The 13540-nt window shown below is 45.3% G+C and overlaps 2 non-coding genes across 2 annotated transcripts; both read left to right on the forward strand.

The window, feature by feature from the left end:
• Nucleotides 1-259: 259 nt before the first annotated feature.
• On the forward strand, nucleotides 260-366 carry LOC144679265 (U6 spliceosomal RNA). The gene has a single exon (XR_013576295.1). It is a non-coding gene; the product is annotated as a U6 spliceosomal RNA (small nuclear RNA).
• A 10658-nt stretch (nucleotides 367-11024) lies between these two features.
• Nucleotides 11025-11131, forward strand: LOC144679264 (U6 spliceosomal RNA). Its single transcript, XR_013576294.1, has one exon. It is a non-coding gene; the product is annotated as a U6 spliceosomal RNA (small nuclear RNA).
• The last annotated feature ends 2409 nt before the right edge of the window (nucleotides 11132-13540 follow it).

The following is a 13540-nucleotide window of genomic DNA, read 5'->3' on the forward strand; positions in this document are numbered from 1 at the left end:
GAGCCGACATTATAGTGGATTAAGCTTCCAATTGTCATTTTAATCAATAAGGCGAATTCATTTGGAAATCAATTGTAAATGTTGGGGCGATTTCGAGTTGATCTAAAAGTTACTGCACTTTGTGTTGGAATTAATTTCAAACAACTTTGTATTCTGGGAATGGAAAGACTTCAATCGGGAAAGGTGGGCGTTTTCCTCACAGCAGCCGTACCAATAATTCTCGTAAAAGATACGCAGAACTCCTTTAATATTCCCTCGAGTGAGCGAAACAGTAGCACATATACTAAAACTTGAACCATACAGAAAAGATCAGCATGGCCCCTGCGCAAGGATGACACGCAAATGAGTGAAGCGTTCGCTATTTTAAATCAGTTTCTACTCTTTCAGGCAATGCATTCCAGATTATAACACTTGCTTGGTAACAAGAATTCTTCTCATCTGCCCCTCCCCCCACCTTTTGTCAATAATCTTAAATCTGTGCTCTCTGGTTACAGATCCTCCTCCAGTGGACACAGTTTCATGGACTTGAAAGGTCCGAGGAATACTCTAGTACAAAATTTCAACACTCAGAGTCCAGATACAATATTCAAGTGGTTCCTTTATTACGTATGCGGTGAGCAAACACTGGGCAATCCAGGCGCTTCTCCACTGAGGTTCAAATGAGCACTGTTTATATATTTTTTACTATCAGTTACAACTTAATGATATTAGTTAGACAAAGGCCACAGCACAATGACCCCCCAGTGGGCTGATAATTGTGTTCTTGTACAATAATTGCAGTGCAGAGACTGTGTATTGTTCTTTTGGAGATAGCAAAGAATATATGTTTGTTCTATACAAAAGGTTTACGGGGGGCTGACTGGATGTGGTTCGAGGCTATCAGGCGGTGTGAAATGGCCTTCCCCATTTCTTGATTGAGTTATCCCGTGTCCCCGCCCGTGTGTGTCTCCCATTTCCTAATTGTAAATTTACAGCTGAGCCCTTTGTACAAGTTTTTAGCTTTCATGTAAGGCTGTGATGGTCCGTGTATGCTTTGGCGCCCTAGCGGCTGGACCTGGTTGGCACTTTAAAATAAGTCCAAATTTTCTGCATCTTCAGTCCCCCCTTTTGGATGTGTAACCGTTAGCTATCCAATTAATCTGCGTCCGATGGTTCTGTCATGGCTCCGTTGTTACAGATCTGAGCAAGTCCTATGGGCCATGGCATCACCCGGACCTCTCCCCAAGTTTTTAAGCTTCCTAAATTCCGAGACCCCTGACTTTCCTGTGGTGTGCTGCCACCAAGATGGGAGGCTGGGACCCTACTACATTAATATTGTGTCCTGTCCCAGCAGCCATTGTCGCTCCTTTAAGATTATTTTTGTCCTATGTCTAAGGGCTTTCTTCTTACAGGTGTGACATGCTGCAATTCCCCATGCCAATGCTAACACTAGCTGCACTGCGACGAGTATATGAGAGATTATTCTTATCCAGGGGTGTATATCTATATTCAGCCCCCAGTCCCACACTTGCTCCCACCATATCGGATTTCTCAATTGCTCTTCCATATCATTGACTAGCCTTTTAAACACCGCCTGTAACACATAATACTGTTTCATCACCTTTCATAAGTCACCTTTAATCTTTGTCAGATTTTCGGGAAGGTGGGGAATTGGGGCCTGCTTAAGTTCCTTATACTGTTCCAGGGTATCGTGGAGTGTGTCGGAAGTGTTGCCTGAGACCTGACCCCTTTGTTTGATGTATACCATTTGCATGTGTCCGATAGTAACTGGGAGCTGGGGTTTAAAGCAGAAGTTGGGGATGGTGATGTTGCAATGTAGGCTTTCATACATGTATGACTGCTCAGTAGTTGTTACATAGTAATCCCCTTTTCCTTTGTATCCTGAGCGGGTGTGATGGTTTTCTCTGTGGGTAATTTCTAACACACAGCCCTCCATTCGGTTGTACCCGCATTCATCTAGCGCCCCCCCCCGTTCCGACTGAATGGGGGCAAATCGTGAGGCTACCTTTCCTCCTGCACCCGCTCAGTGATACCCCGTGTATGTCCTCATTCTTGTGTATGGCATGCATGTCTATGGGGCAGTACCAGCGGGAGTCATCGTCTCGAATTAACCCAATGTTGGTACTGAGGGTGCAGGCCCGTGTCTGCTGTGACTGAGGGGATTGCCGATACCATGCCTATCACGTTCATTTGGTTTGTGGTGTACTTCTGAATCACCGGATACACCGTGGTCATTCCTTTCAATGTACAGGCATTGATGGCACCTGGGTTCTTGGCCATTCCCCGCAACCGGGTACTGTTGATCCAGCCCGGTACCTCCCCCCTTTGGATCTGGACCTGATTGTACCTTAATTGCCCGATCACCCACTGGCCATAAGCGTGGCACAGCTGGTTTTTTTTTTTGGGTGCTGTCCTCTTGTCGTTCCTCCCTTTCTATTAATTGGTTGGTGGTTTTAGCATGGGTCTCTATAACATGTACGCTTTCCAATAGAGATGCCACACTCTTGCTCCTTAGGGCTGCTGCCGTTTCTCTGCCCCTCGCTGCTCTTATGAACAGCTGCCTCTTGATCCCTTTAAGATTCATGACCTCAGAGTTGATTCCTTGAATGTCGAGAGAGTTTACCAGGGAAGTCCCTGTGTTCACCCCTGTCAAGTACAATGTTAACTAACCCTCTCTTCTGGCAGTGGAAAGCAGCAAGTCCTCTGAATCTAGTGGCGTCGGCCGCCTAATTAATCACAGCCTTACTCAGTAATTTGTATGGTTTTCGTAGGGGGCGCTTGGTTACTGCAATACTCAGGCAGTTGTATACCTGCCAGGTTCACAATTACCGGTACAATTTCATGTTTAACGCTATCATACAATTGTTCACTGTCCATACACAGTACCAGTCCATTCTGTGGGTCATGTCTGGACAAGATAGTCTCTGTGGTGTCATTGTGTCCTGTGATAGCGGGGTGGTGTCACTCCGGGGGTCCGCCGTTGTAGTCAACACTGTTTTTGGGTCTCAAGTTCCAATGCCACGTATCTGTCATTCCCAAGTCCTCCTCCCAAGGACAGTGACCTCAGTTGTTGTTGTCCCGGGGTGTGACGGTAAATTGCGAAAAATCTCTCACACATTATATCTGGACCTGTGCCCCCTTCACACAGGGTCCGTCCAAACCAATGCTGATATGGAAGCATGTTGGGGCCTTATTTTTCCATCGGAATTCCATTCCCATATCCAAGCTCTGCCTTAGGCTCTCTCCATCGCTCATTCCAATGGACAGTTGCATAAGCCCAGAGCCACACTTGAAGAGCATTGACCTTTCCATTGTGACATTTACACCTCCTTTCATGCAGTATCCGTCGCTGATATTCTTGTAGTATAAGCCCATACCAGCCACTGCTTCACGGTTTATGTTCTGTATGCCGGTGGCTGCAATAGCCAGGGCCCTGGTAATGATTATCAACACCCAGCTTTTTTCCATCTTGGCGTGGAGGTTACCCGGTTATTATTATTTCTGCAATGAAGCATACTGCTGGTGATCACCAGGTGTTAGGTCGTATATAAGAGGCAGCTTTCTGCTGTTCACCCCTCCTTGTGCACAGCCCACAGTGACCCTCCCCGTAGTTGAGGATTCCCCCTTTGTCTTTCGGAAGGCCAGTCCCCCAGATCGGGAATGAATCCTAACACAGTGTGGACTGCTCGTTGCCCGTTTTCCCCCCACTGCCTGGTAATTCAGTCTTTCTTACTTACATCATACCTTTTCAGTTGCGACCAGTGTTTCCACCTACCTTTTCCCTTCATATTGACGCAGGCACATGAATCGCTGGTCAAAATAATTTTGTATGGTCCAGTCCATTCTGGGGCAAAGCCAGGTTGGTTAGGGGTGATTTGAACAAACACCATGTCTCCGACCTCAGCCGGTGGTGACTGGGGTCCGTCCCCCTTTTGTCCTCTCTTCTAAATCCCTGATAGCCTGTTGGTCCTTCACTTACTGTTGTAATTCCTTTAGCTGTCCATCCAATTGCTTAATATGGTTTTTAATTTTATCTCTGATGGGTCCCATATCCTCGCTTCCAGTGGCAATGCCCTCTGGCAAGCGTATAGCCCTCCCGGGCATCAACTCATAAGGGGTTAACCCAGTTGTCCTGTTATGGGTCGCCCTCAGTTGCATCAATATGCAGGGGAGCACATCCATCCATCCCCTACCAGTTGCTGGTTTTCCTATGCGTCTGTCTTTTAATAACTGCCGCCTCTGCGGGCGCCCGAGCTGCTTCCACTAATTCTCGTACTACATTCTCGTGCCTTATGTGCCCCCCTCCTGAGGTGATGAATCCCCTCCTATTCCATGCTGCCATGTAGTTGTGGACTCTCCCGAATGCATACCGGCTGTCAGTATACACGTTCACCCTCTTGCCTTTAGCCGCTTTGAGGGCCTCCATAAGGGCAATCAGTTCAGCTACCTGAGCTGACAGGGCCCCTTCTAATCCCCCTTTTAGGATATTCTCTTCATTCTGGTCTATGACTGCCCACCCAACCCGAAGTTGCCCGTTTATGTATCTTCTAGATCCATCCACATAGAGGATCAAATCTGGGTTCTCAAGTAGTTCATCTGAGATGCCCGCTCCACCTCTTTTCGAATCTCATCTGACACTGGTGCGGTTCCCTTTCGGATATCATTCCGTCTGCTGGATTAACTTTAGTATCCTTTATGATCTGTACTGCCTTATCTTTTGGTAGTAACACAGCTTCCCATGCTGCCCGTCTGGAGTCTGACACTGCTTTCAGTTTCCCAGTGTTTAACAACTCCACTAAAGTATGCTGGGTGTGCAGTATTATTTGTCCAGACATGGTGACAGGTTCACACACCCGGACTGCCACGCAGCAGAGTCTAGCGCTGCCACACACTTAGCCAGTCCCTTCACTACAGGGGACTACTGTGTGGAATAATATGCTACGGGTCTCATACTTTCTCCTCATTATTGTGTCACTACTGCATTGTAAAAATCCCCATCTATACTGTGTAAAGGTGGAACGGATGGGACATGTCGGGTAGCTTGAGGGCCGGTGCTGACATGAGACCAGCCTTCAACTCTGTATATACTGTCTCTTGCTCTGGTCCCCATTCGATCTTTTCTGTCCCGGACTTTCCTCTCTTTACTAACCTCTGAAGCAGCGCAGCCGTTGCTGCAAACTAGGGTAGGAAGTTGTAGCAGTAGTTGAAAAGTCCCATGACCTTTCCGACGCCCCTTACTGTGGTGGGGCGAGGCATGTCTGTGATGGCCATTTTCCTGGCCTGTGGTATGATCTTGGTTCCCTGACTGATCTCGTGTCCTAAGTACCTAAGCAGCGTTTGCCTTCATTTTGGGATTTGCAGCCAACATTCTATCTACTTTCTTACTTAACTCTATGTGTTGTCTTAACATTAGGATCCATGCTTTATCATCTTTGTCTTTTTTCTGATTATCCCACCGTTTTCTCTGATCAGTGGGTGAGTCAAATGGGTTCCAATTGTTCTTTATCATTTTGCCTATCAATTTCTTATTTTGTCAGCTAAATGCTGTGTCAGGGATCCCTCTGGTCCCCACTCGAGTTTGTCACTACTGGCCATCTCTGGATAAGACGGTCGGGTTATAGTTGTCGTCAGAGGTAAAGTTCTTACCTGGGTCCTTTCTGACCGAGCTCGTTACTTGCGATTAATACCGGATGTAATTATAACAATCTATAATACATGTGTTTCTACCCCACCCTTACCACCCCTTGAACTATTGCCTGAAGCCTAGGTTTCGGATACGCAGGGCGCCTGACACTTCCTGGGTCTGGACGGAGTCGGATTTAGTATGAATAAAAATGTACACTGTGACTCGTCCTGGTTCCATGTCGGTGTCCTGCGTCCTTTGTACCCTGCTCGCAGCGCCAATTGAAAGGTCCGAGGAATAAATCCAAATTTTCTGCATCTTCAGCCCCCCCTTTTGGATGCGTAACCATTAGGTTAAACTAGCCAATTAATCTGCGTCCGATGGTTCTGTCATGCCTCCGGTAGTACCGCTCCGAGCAAGTCCTACGGGCCATGGCCGATTTGTCCATGTGGTTTGTGCAAGTAATGCAAATGCAACACATTAAAGCTTTCTGATTCTTCAATTTAAAAAAACAACTTGTCAACCTCATTGAATCTTACAGCACAGAACCTTACAGACCATGAGGCCATGCTGCTTATTAAGACACTTTGATAGTATTTGATTATCTGAGTATCTGTTGTCCCACTCCTTTGCTCTTCCCCTATAGCCCTGCATTTTTTCATTTTCAGTACAATTCCAATGATCTTTTGAAAGCTGCTTTTAAATCTGTTTCTACTCTTTCAAGTAATGCATTCCAGATTATAACAACTTGCTTGATAACAAGAATTCTACTTTACAGAGGCTGAGCGACAACTCTTAGACACTTCTTCCTACTTCCCCCTGGACCACGACGCCACCAACGAACACCAAGCCATTGGTTCCAGGATTGTTACTGATCTCATTTCCTCTGGAGATCTTCCCTCCACAGCTTCAAACCTTCAAGAGAGGGATTGGCTGCTGATGCCTGGCCTGGTATTTATAGTCCCAGGGATAAATGAGACACGTGCTATTGCTGTGATTGACAGTGCATGGACCAATCAGCATCTGGCAACAACAGACTTGGACCATCACTCACAACTTTACACAATGAATGCTTCTTGAGGCAGGAAGCTGAAATGCAAGTATCTGGTTTTAGACTGGACATCTGCAACTTTTTTTTTCTCTCTAAGGCTGAGTGTACAGACGAAGCTAATCTTCTGGTGGAATGGTACAGTGTAACGGGCAGAGATCCGTTAAAGCTAAACCAGGACTGCTTTAGTGCCTAAATTATAAATCATAGAACCACAGAAAAGACATAGCACAGAAGGAGGTCACTCGGCCCATCTTGTCCATGCCAGCGTGAGGACACCCAGGTGCCCTTTCTAATCCCACCTTCCTGCACCCGGCCCATAGCCCTGCAGCTTACAGCACTTAAGGTGCAGATCCAGGTACTTTTTAAAAGAGTATAGAGTTTCTGCCTCTACCACCAACTTGGGCAGCGAATTCCAGACACACACTACCCTCTGCGTAAAAAAATTCTTCCTCATGTCCCCCCTACACCTTCTGCCACTTATCCCGAATCTATGTCCCCTGGTTCTAGAATTCTCCACCAAGGGAAACAATTTTATGCTGTCCACTCTATCTATTCCCCTCATAATTTTGTACACCTCAATCAAGTCACCTCTCAGCCTTCTTTGTTCTAAGGAAAATAACCCCAACCTATCCAATCTCTCCTGGTAGCTACACTTTTCTAACCCTGGCAACATTCTTCTAAATCTCAGACATGAGTTGTTCTATTCCTGCTCGACACATTTAGTTGAAGTGTGCCATTGAAGCAGTGACCAGGACAACATCTTAATCATTTTCTTGAATAATCAGGAGTGATGATTTTCAAGCAATGATGAGGCATGTTTGATAAAAAATGAATTCCGAGGAACCATGATAATTTCGCCAGAGGTCAGTGCAACACAGGGTCAAAAGGCATTTCTACATCTCTACTAGCTCATCAGGAAAGCAATATTCCTTTTTATTAGGAAGGCAAAGTGCACAGTGATTGTTACATAAATCCTCGTTACATTGAGAGTTACAACAAAACGAGGAAAACGGGGCTGTCATCGTAAAAGGAAGCCAGAACCCCGTAACATCATTGCACACGCATTTTACAAGCTTTCTACTAAATGTCAGAGTGTTTGACGGTGCGTGTTACAAAGTTGGGGATTTACTCTCACAATGCAGCACCATTCAAGCTCGGGCTGTTGAGCCACACAGCACTCGGCTCAATGCTGTGAGAAGGGCGGGGCCGGTCTGCCAGACTCTCACTCTTTGTAACTTCGAGGCATCTTGAGAACTCTGTAAAACCTCTTCATCTTAGTGCTTAATTCACTGTCACTTCTCTTCCAGGAATGCCACCTTGAAGAAGTACTGCTCTTCTCTCCGACAGGATTTCTGTTTGTCGCTTTCGCCCTGTTCACCTTCACTGCTTTCCATTTCTCTCCTGGTGTTTGACACGGTGTTTACCAAAACGCACATCCACAGCCATATTTCCTTCCTCAGCGATTGTCTCCATCTCCAATTTACCCCACATGGATTCCAACTGATGTTTGGAATTCACCCAGGATTACCAACGTCTCTGGAACATACAACATTCCTCACACTGGTATTCCCGCCACATCTTAAGATCCACACTCAGTGTCATGCACCGCCATATGTATACACTCAACCTCTCTCTCCAGCGGAACCGCCTCACCCTATCTCAAAGCTGTCCAAGTCCCCAGTTTCATTTTATTCCTCGTCTCATCTGACACCTTAACAAAGAACTTTTTCTCTTCCTTTCAGGTTTTAAGGTACGCAAGCTGCAACAACTCATTGATACCAATGCCCATCTGGGACCCTCCACCCTTTCCTGTCTCTCTGACCTCTTATAATCCCAGTGTCACGACTCACTGGGGATAGTGCGCTGTAATATCAAGCCCCGCTGTTCCCCGAGCTGCAACAAACGTGAAAAGTTTGATCAAACCACCAGATTGTCCCAATTCTACCTAACTGTTTAATTTAGGTTAACAGAATACAGGCACCACGTTTGCAAACTTAATAAATAACTGTTTATTGAACAAACTGTCATTAACCAGTGGCAAAAAAAAAGAAATATGAACTGCTAACTTCTAACACTATAACTTAAGCTCAACCCTCTTCTTAAATCCCTATACACACATACACATACACACACACAGTGGGATAAAACAGTTCAATAGCACCAATCAGAGTACAGGATTCAATGGGTTGATTTTGATCAATGTCTTCCAAATTCCTTTCAGTTCTTGTTGATGACAGAAGGTGGCCTTCCAGCACTTTCAGTGCTTAGTTCACTGGTTGAGAACTTGCTTTTCAATGTCTCTAACAGTGGTTTCCCCCTTTTCCTTCTTACAGGTGTTTCCTCAGAGAGAGAGCAGGTTATAGAGATGGAAAAGAGATTTGAGATGTTTTCTCTTTGCAGGCAGGAGCTTTCTGCTCTACTGCTTTCACACAAAAACCTGGACACCTGGTCAGGAGCTAATTACAATGCTGTTGTCAGGCAGTTCCCTTGGTCTCAGACTCCTTTCTGGTACCATCCTGTCTCTTTGCTCACTTCTTTGGGCAGGGGTCCTCTCTCCATTCAACAGATATCTTCACCCACCTCCAGTATTCTCCCTCTACCTGGACCCCTCCCTCTGGCCTCTTACCTGCTCTTGATCTTTTTCATTGAGAACTGTCAGCGTGACAACGGCCATCTTAATTTTTCTCGTCCTCTCACCCACTCTAACCTGTCCCCTTCTGAACTTGCTGCACTCTGTCCTCTCACGTCCAACCCTGACTTTGTTATTAAGCTTGCCGAGAAGGGTAGTGCTGTTTTTGTCTGGCATACTGACCTTTATCTTACAGAGGCTGAGCACCAACTCTTAGACACTTCTTCCTACTTCCCCCTGGACCATGACCCCACCAACGAACACCAAGCCATTGGTTCCAGGATTGTCACTGATCTCATTTCCTCTGGAGATCTTCCCTTCACAGCTTCAAACCTGAAAGAGAGGGATTGCCCGCTGATGCCTGGCCTGGTACTTATAGGGAGCTCTTAAGACATATGCTGTCCCGGGGATAAATGAGGCAGGTACTATTGCTGTGATTGACAGTGCATGGACCAATCAGCATCTGGCAACTTGGACCATCACACAACTTTACACAATGAATGCTTCTTGAGGCAGGAAGCTGAAATGCAAGTATCTGGTTTTAGACTGGACATCTGCAACTTTTTTCTCTCTAAGGCTGAGTGTACACATGAAGTTAATCTTCTGGTGGAATGGTACAGTGTAACGGGCAGAGATCCGTTAAATCTAAACCAGGACTGCTTTAGTGCCTAAATTATGAATCAGACATGAGTTGTTCTATTCCTGCTCGACACATTTAGTTGAAGTGTGCCATTGAAGCAGTGACCAAGACAACATCTTAATCGTTTTCTTGAATAATCAGGAGTGATGATTTTCAAGCAATGATGAGGCATGTTTGATAAAAATGAATTCGGAGGAACCATGATAATTTCGCCAGAGGTCAGTGCAACGCAGGGTCAAAAGGCATTTCTGCCCGAGCACTACTAGCTCGTCAGGAAAGCAATATTCCTGTTTATTACGAAGGCAAAGCGGACATTGATTGTTACATAAATCCTCGTTTCATTGAGAGTTACAACAAAATGGGGAAAACGGGGCTGTCATCGTAAAAGGAAGCCGGAACCCCGTAACATCATTGCACACGCATTTTACAAGCTTTCTACTAAATGTCAGAGTGTTTGACGGTGCGTGTTACAAAGTTGGGGATTTACTCTCACAATGCAGCACCATTCAAGCTCGGGCTGTTGAGCCACACAGCACTCGGCTCAATGCTGTGAGAAGGGCGGGGCCGGTCTGCCAGACTTCCACCCTTTGTAACTTCGAGGCATCTTGAGAACTCTGTAAAACCTCAAAGCAAATTTTAAATTAAAAGCTCATCTTAAAATGTACAGTTAATTGTCATTTCCATGCGTTTAGACTTTTGAGTGCAGCGGGGGGGGGGGGGGGAAAGCGTTCCAAATGGAAGTTTTAAGAGTTTGAAAAAGTACTTGCCCTGCCCACCCATCCATGGGAAAACGCCCTGACTGTTCGTTTCAGAGCCGACATTATAGTGGATTAAGCCTCCAATTGTCATTTTAATCAATAAGGCGAAGTCATTTGGAAATCAATTGTAAATGTTGGGGCGATTTCGAGTTGATCTAAAAGTTACTGCACTTTGTGTTGGAATTAATTTCAAACAACTTTGTATTCTGGGAATGGAAAGACTTCAATCGGGAAAGGTGGGCGTTTTCCTCACAGCAGCCGTACCAATAATTCCCGTAAGACACATTATTTAGATACGCAGAACTCCTTTAATATTCCCTCGAGTGAGCGAAACAGCAGCACATATACTAAAACTTGAACCATACAGAAAAGATCAGCATGGCCCCTGCGCAAGGATGACACGCAAATGAGTGAAGCGTTCCCTATTTTTGTGACCTATTTGTCCATGTGGTTGGTGCAAGTAATGCAAATGCAACACATTAAAGCTTTCTGATTCTTCAATGTAAAAACAACAACTTGTCAACCTCATTGAATCTTACAGCACAGAGCCTTACAGACCATGAGGCCATGCTGCTTACTAAGATAGTATTTGATTATCTGATAGTCTTACTCCTTGGCTCTTTCCCCATAGCCCTGCATTTTTTTCATTTTCAGTACAATTCCAATCCTCTTTTGAAAGTTGCTTTTAAATCTGTTTCTACTCTTCCAGGCAATGCATTCCAGATTATAACAACTTGCTTGATAACAGGAGTTCTTCCCATCCGCCCCTGCCCCTCCCCCATCTTTTGTCAATAATCTTAAATCTGTGCCCTCTGGTTACAAATCCTCCTCCAGTGGACACAGTTTCATGAACTACTCCACAGATGCTGCCAGACCTGCAGAGTTTCTTCAGCATTTTCTGTTTTTATTTCAGATTTTCAGCATCTGCAGTATTTTGCTGTTATCTTAGTGTTTAATTCACTGTCACTTCTCTTCCAGGAATGCCACCTTGAAGAAGTACTGCTCTACTCTCTGACAGGATTTCCGTTTGTCTATTTTGCCCTGTTCACCTTCATTGCTTTCCATTTCCCTTCTGGTGTTTGACAAGGTGTTTACCAAAACTCACTTCCACAGCCATATTTCCTTCCTCAGCAACTGTCTCCATCTCCAACTTACCCCACATAGATTCCAACTGAAGTTCCATCCCTCATGTTTCGAATCCACCCAGGATAACAGGCATCTCTGGGACATACAATGTTCCTCACACTGGTGTTCCTGCCGCATCCTAAGATCCACACTCAGTGTCATGCACCACCATATGTATACACTCAACCTCTCTCTCTAGCGGAACCGCCTCACCCTATCTCAAAGCTGTCCTGGTCCCCAGTTTCATTTTATTCCTCGTCTCATCCACGCCTTAACAAGAAACTTTTTCTCTTCCTTTCAGATGTTAAGGTACGCAAGCTCCAACAACTCATTCATATCAACGCCCATCCAGGACCCTCCACCCCTTCCCGTCACTCTGACCTCTTCTAATCCCAGTGTCATGACTCACTGGGGATTGTGCGTTGTAATATCAAGCCCCACTGTTCCCTGAGCTGCAACAAACGTGAAAAGTTTGATCAAACTTAAGAACTAGGAGCAGGAGTAGGCAATTCAGCCCCTCGAGCCTGCCCGGCCATTCGTTACGATCATTGCTGATCTCATTTCGGCCTCAACTCCAAATTCCCGCCCTTTCCCCATAACCTTTCAACCCATTACTAATTAAAAATCTGTCTATCTCCTCCTTAAATTTAATCAGCATCCCGGCATCCACTGCACTCTGAGGTAGTGAATTCCACAGATTCACGACCCTTTGAGAAAAGTAATTCCTCCTCATCTCTGATTTAAATCTACCACCTCTTAGCCTTAAACTATGGCCTCTCATTCTAGAATGCCCCATAAGGGGAAACATCCGCTCCATGTCTACTTTGTCTATCCCGTTTAGCACCTTATATACCTCAATTAGATCTCCTCTCATCCTTCTAAACTCGAGCGAGTACAGGCCTAAATTGCTCACCCTCTCCTCATAAATCAAGCCCCGCATCTCTGGAATCAATCTAGTGAACCACCAGATTGCCCCAATTCTACCTAACTGTTTAATTTAGGTTAACAAAATACAGGCACCAGGTTTGCAAACTTAATAAGTAAATAACTGTTTATTGAACAAACTGTCATTAACCAGTGGCAAAAGAAAGAAATATGAACTGCTAACTTCTAACACTATAACTTAAGCTCTACCCCCTTCTTAAATCCCTATACACACATACACATACACACACACAGTGGGATAAAACAGTTCAATAGCACCAATCAGAGTACAGGATTCAGTGGGTTGATTTTGATCAATGTCTTCCAAATTCTTTCAGTTCTTGTTGATGACAGAAGGTGGCCTTCCAGCACTTTCAGTGCTTAGTTCACTGGTTGAAAACTTGCTTTTCAATGTCTCTAACAGTGGTTTCCCCCTTTTCCTTCTTACAGGTGTTTCCTCAGAGAGAGGGAGAGCAGGTTATAGAGATGGAAAAGAGATTTCAGATGTTTTCTCTTTGCAAGCAGGAGCTTTCTGCTCTACTGCTTTCACACAAAAACCTGGTCACCTGGTCAGGAGCCAATTAAAATACTGTTGTCAGGCAGCTCCCTTGGTCTCGGACTCCTTTCTGGTACCATCCTGTCTCTTTGCTCACTTCTTTGGGCAGGGGTCCTCTCCCCATTCAACAGATATCTTCGCCCACCTCCAGTATTCTCCCTCTACCTGGACCCCTCCCTCTGGCCTCTTACCTGCTCTTGATCTTTTCCATTGAGAACTGTCAGCGTGACAACG

This window comes from Cetorhinus maximus, chromosome 3, assembly GCF_964194155.1.
Source record: "Cetorhinus maximus chromosome 3, sCetMax3.hap1.1, whole genome shotgun sequence".
NCBI classification, from domain to species: Eukaryota; Metazoa; Chordata; class Chondrichthyes; order Lamniformes; family Cetorhinidae; genus Cetorhinus; species Cetorhinus maximus.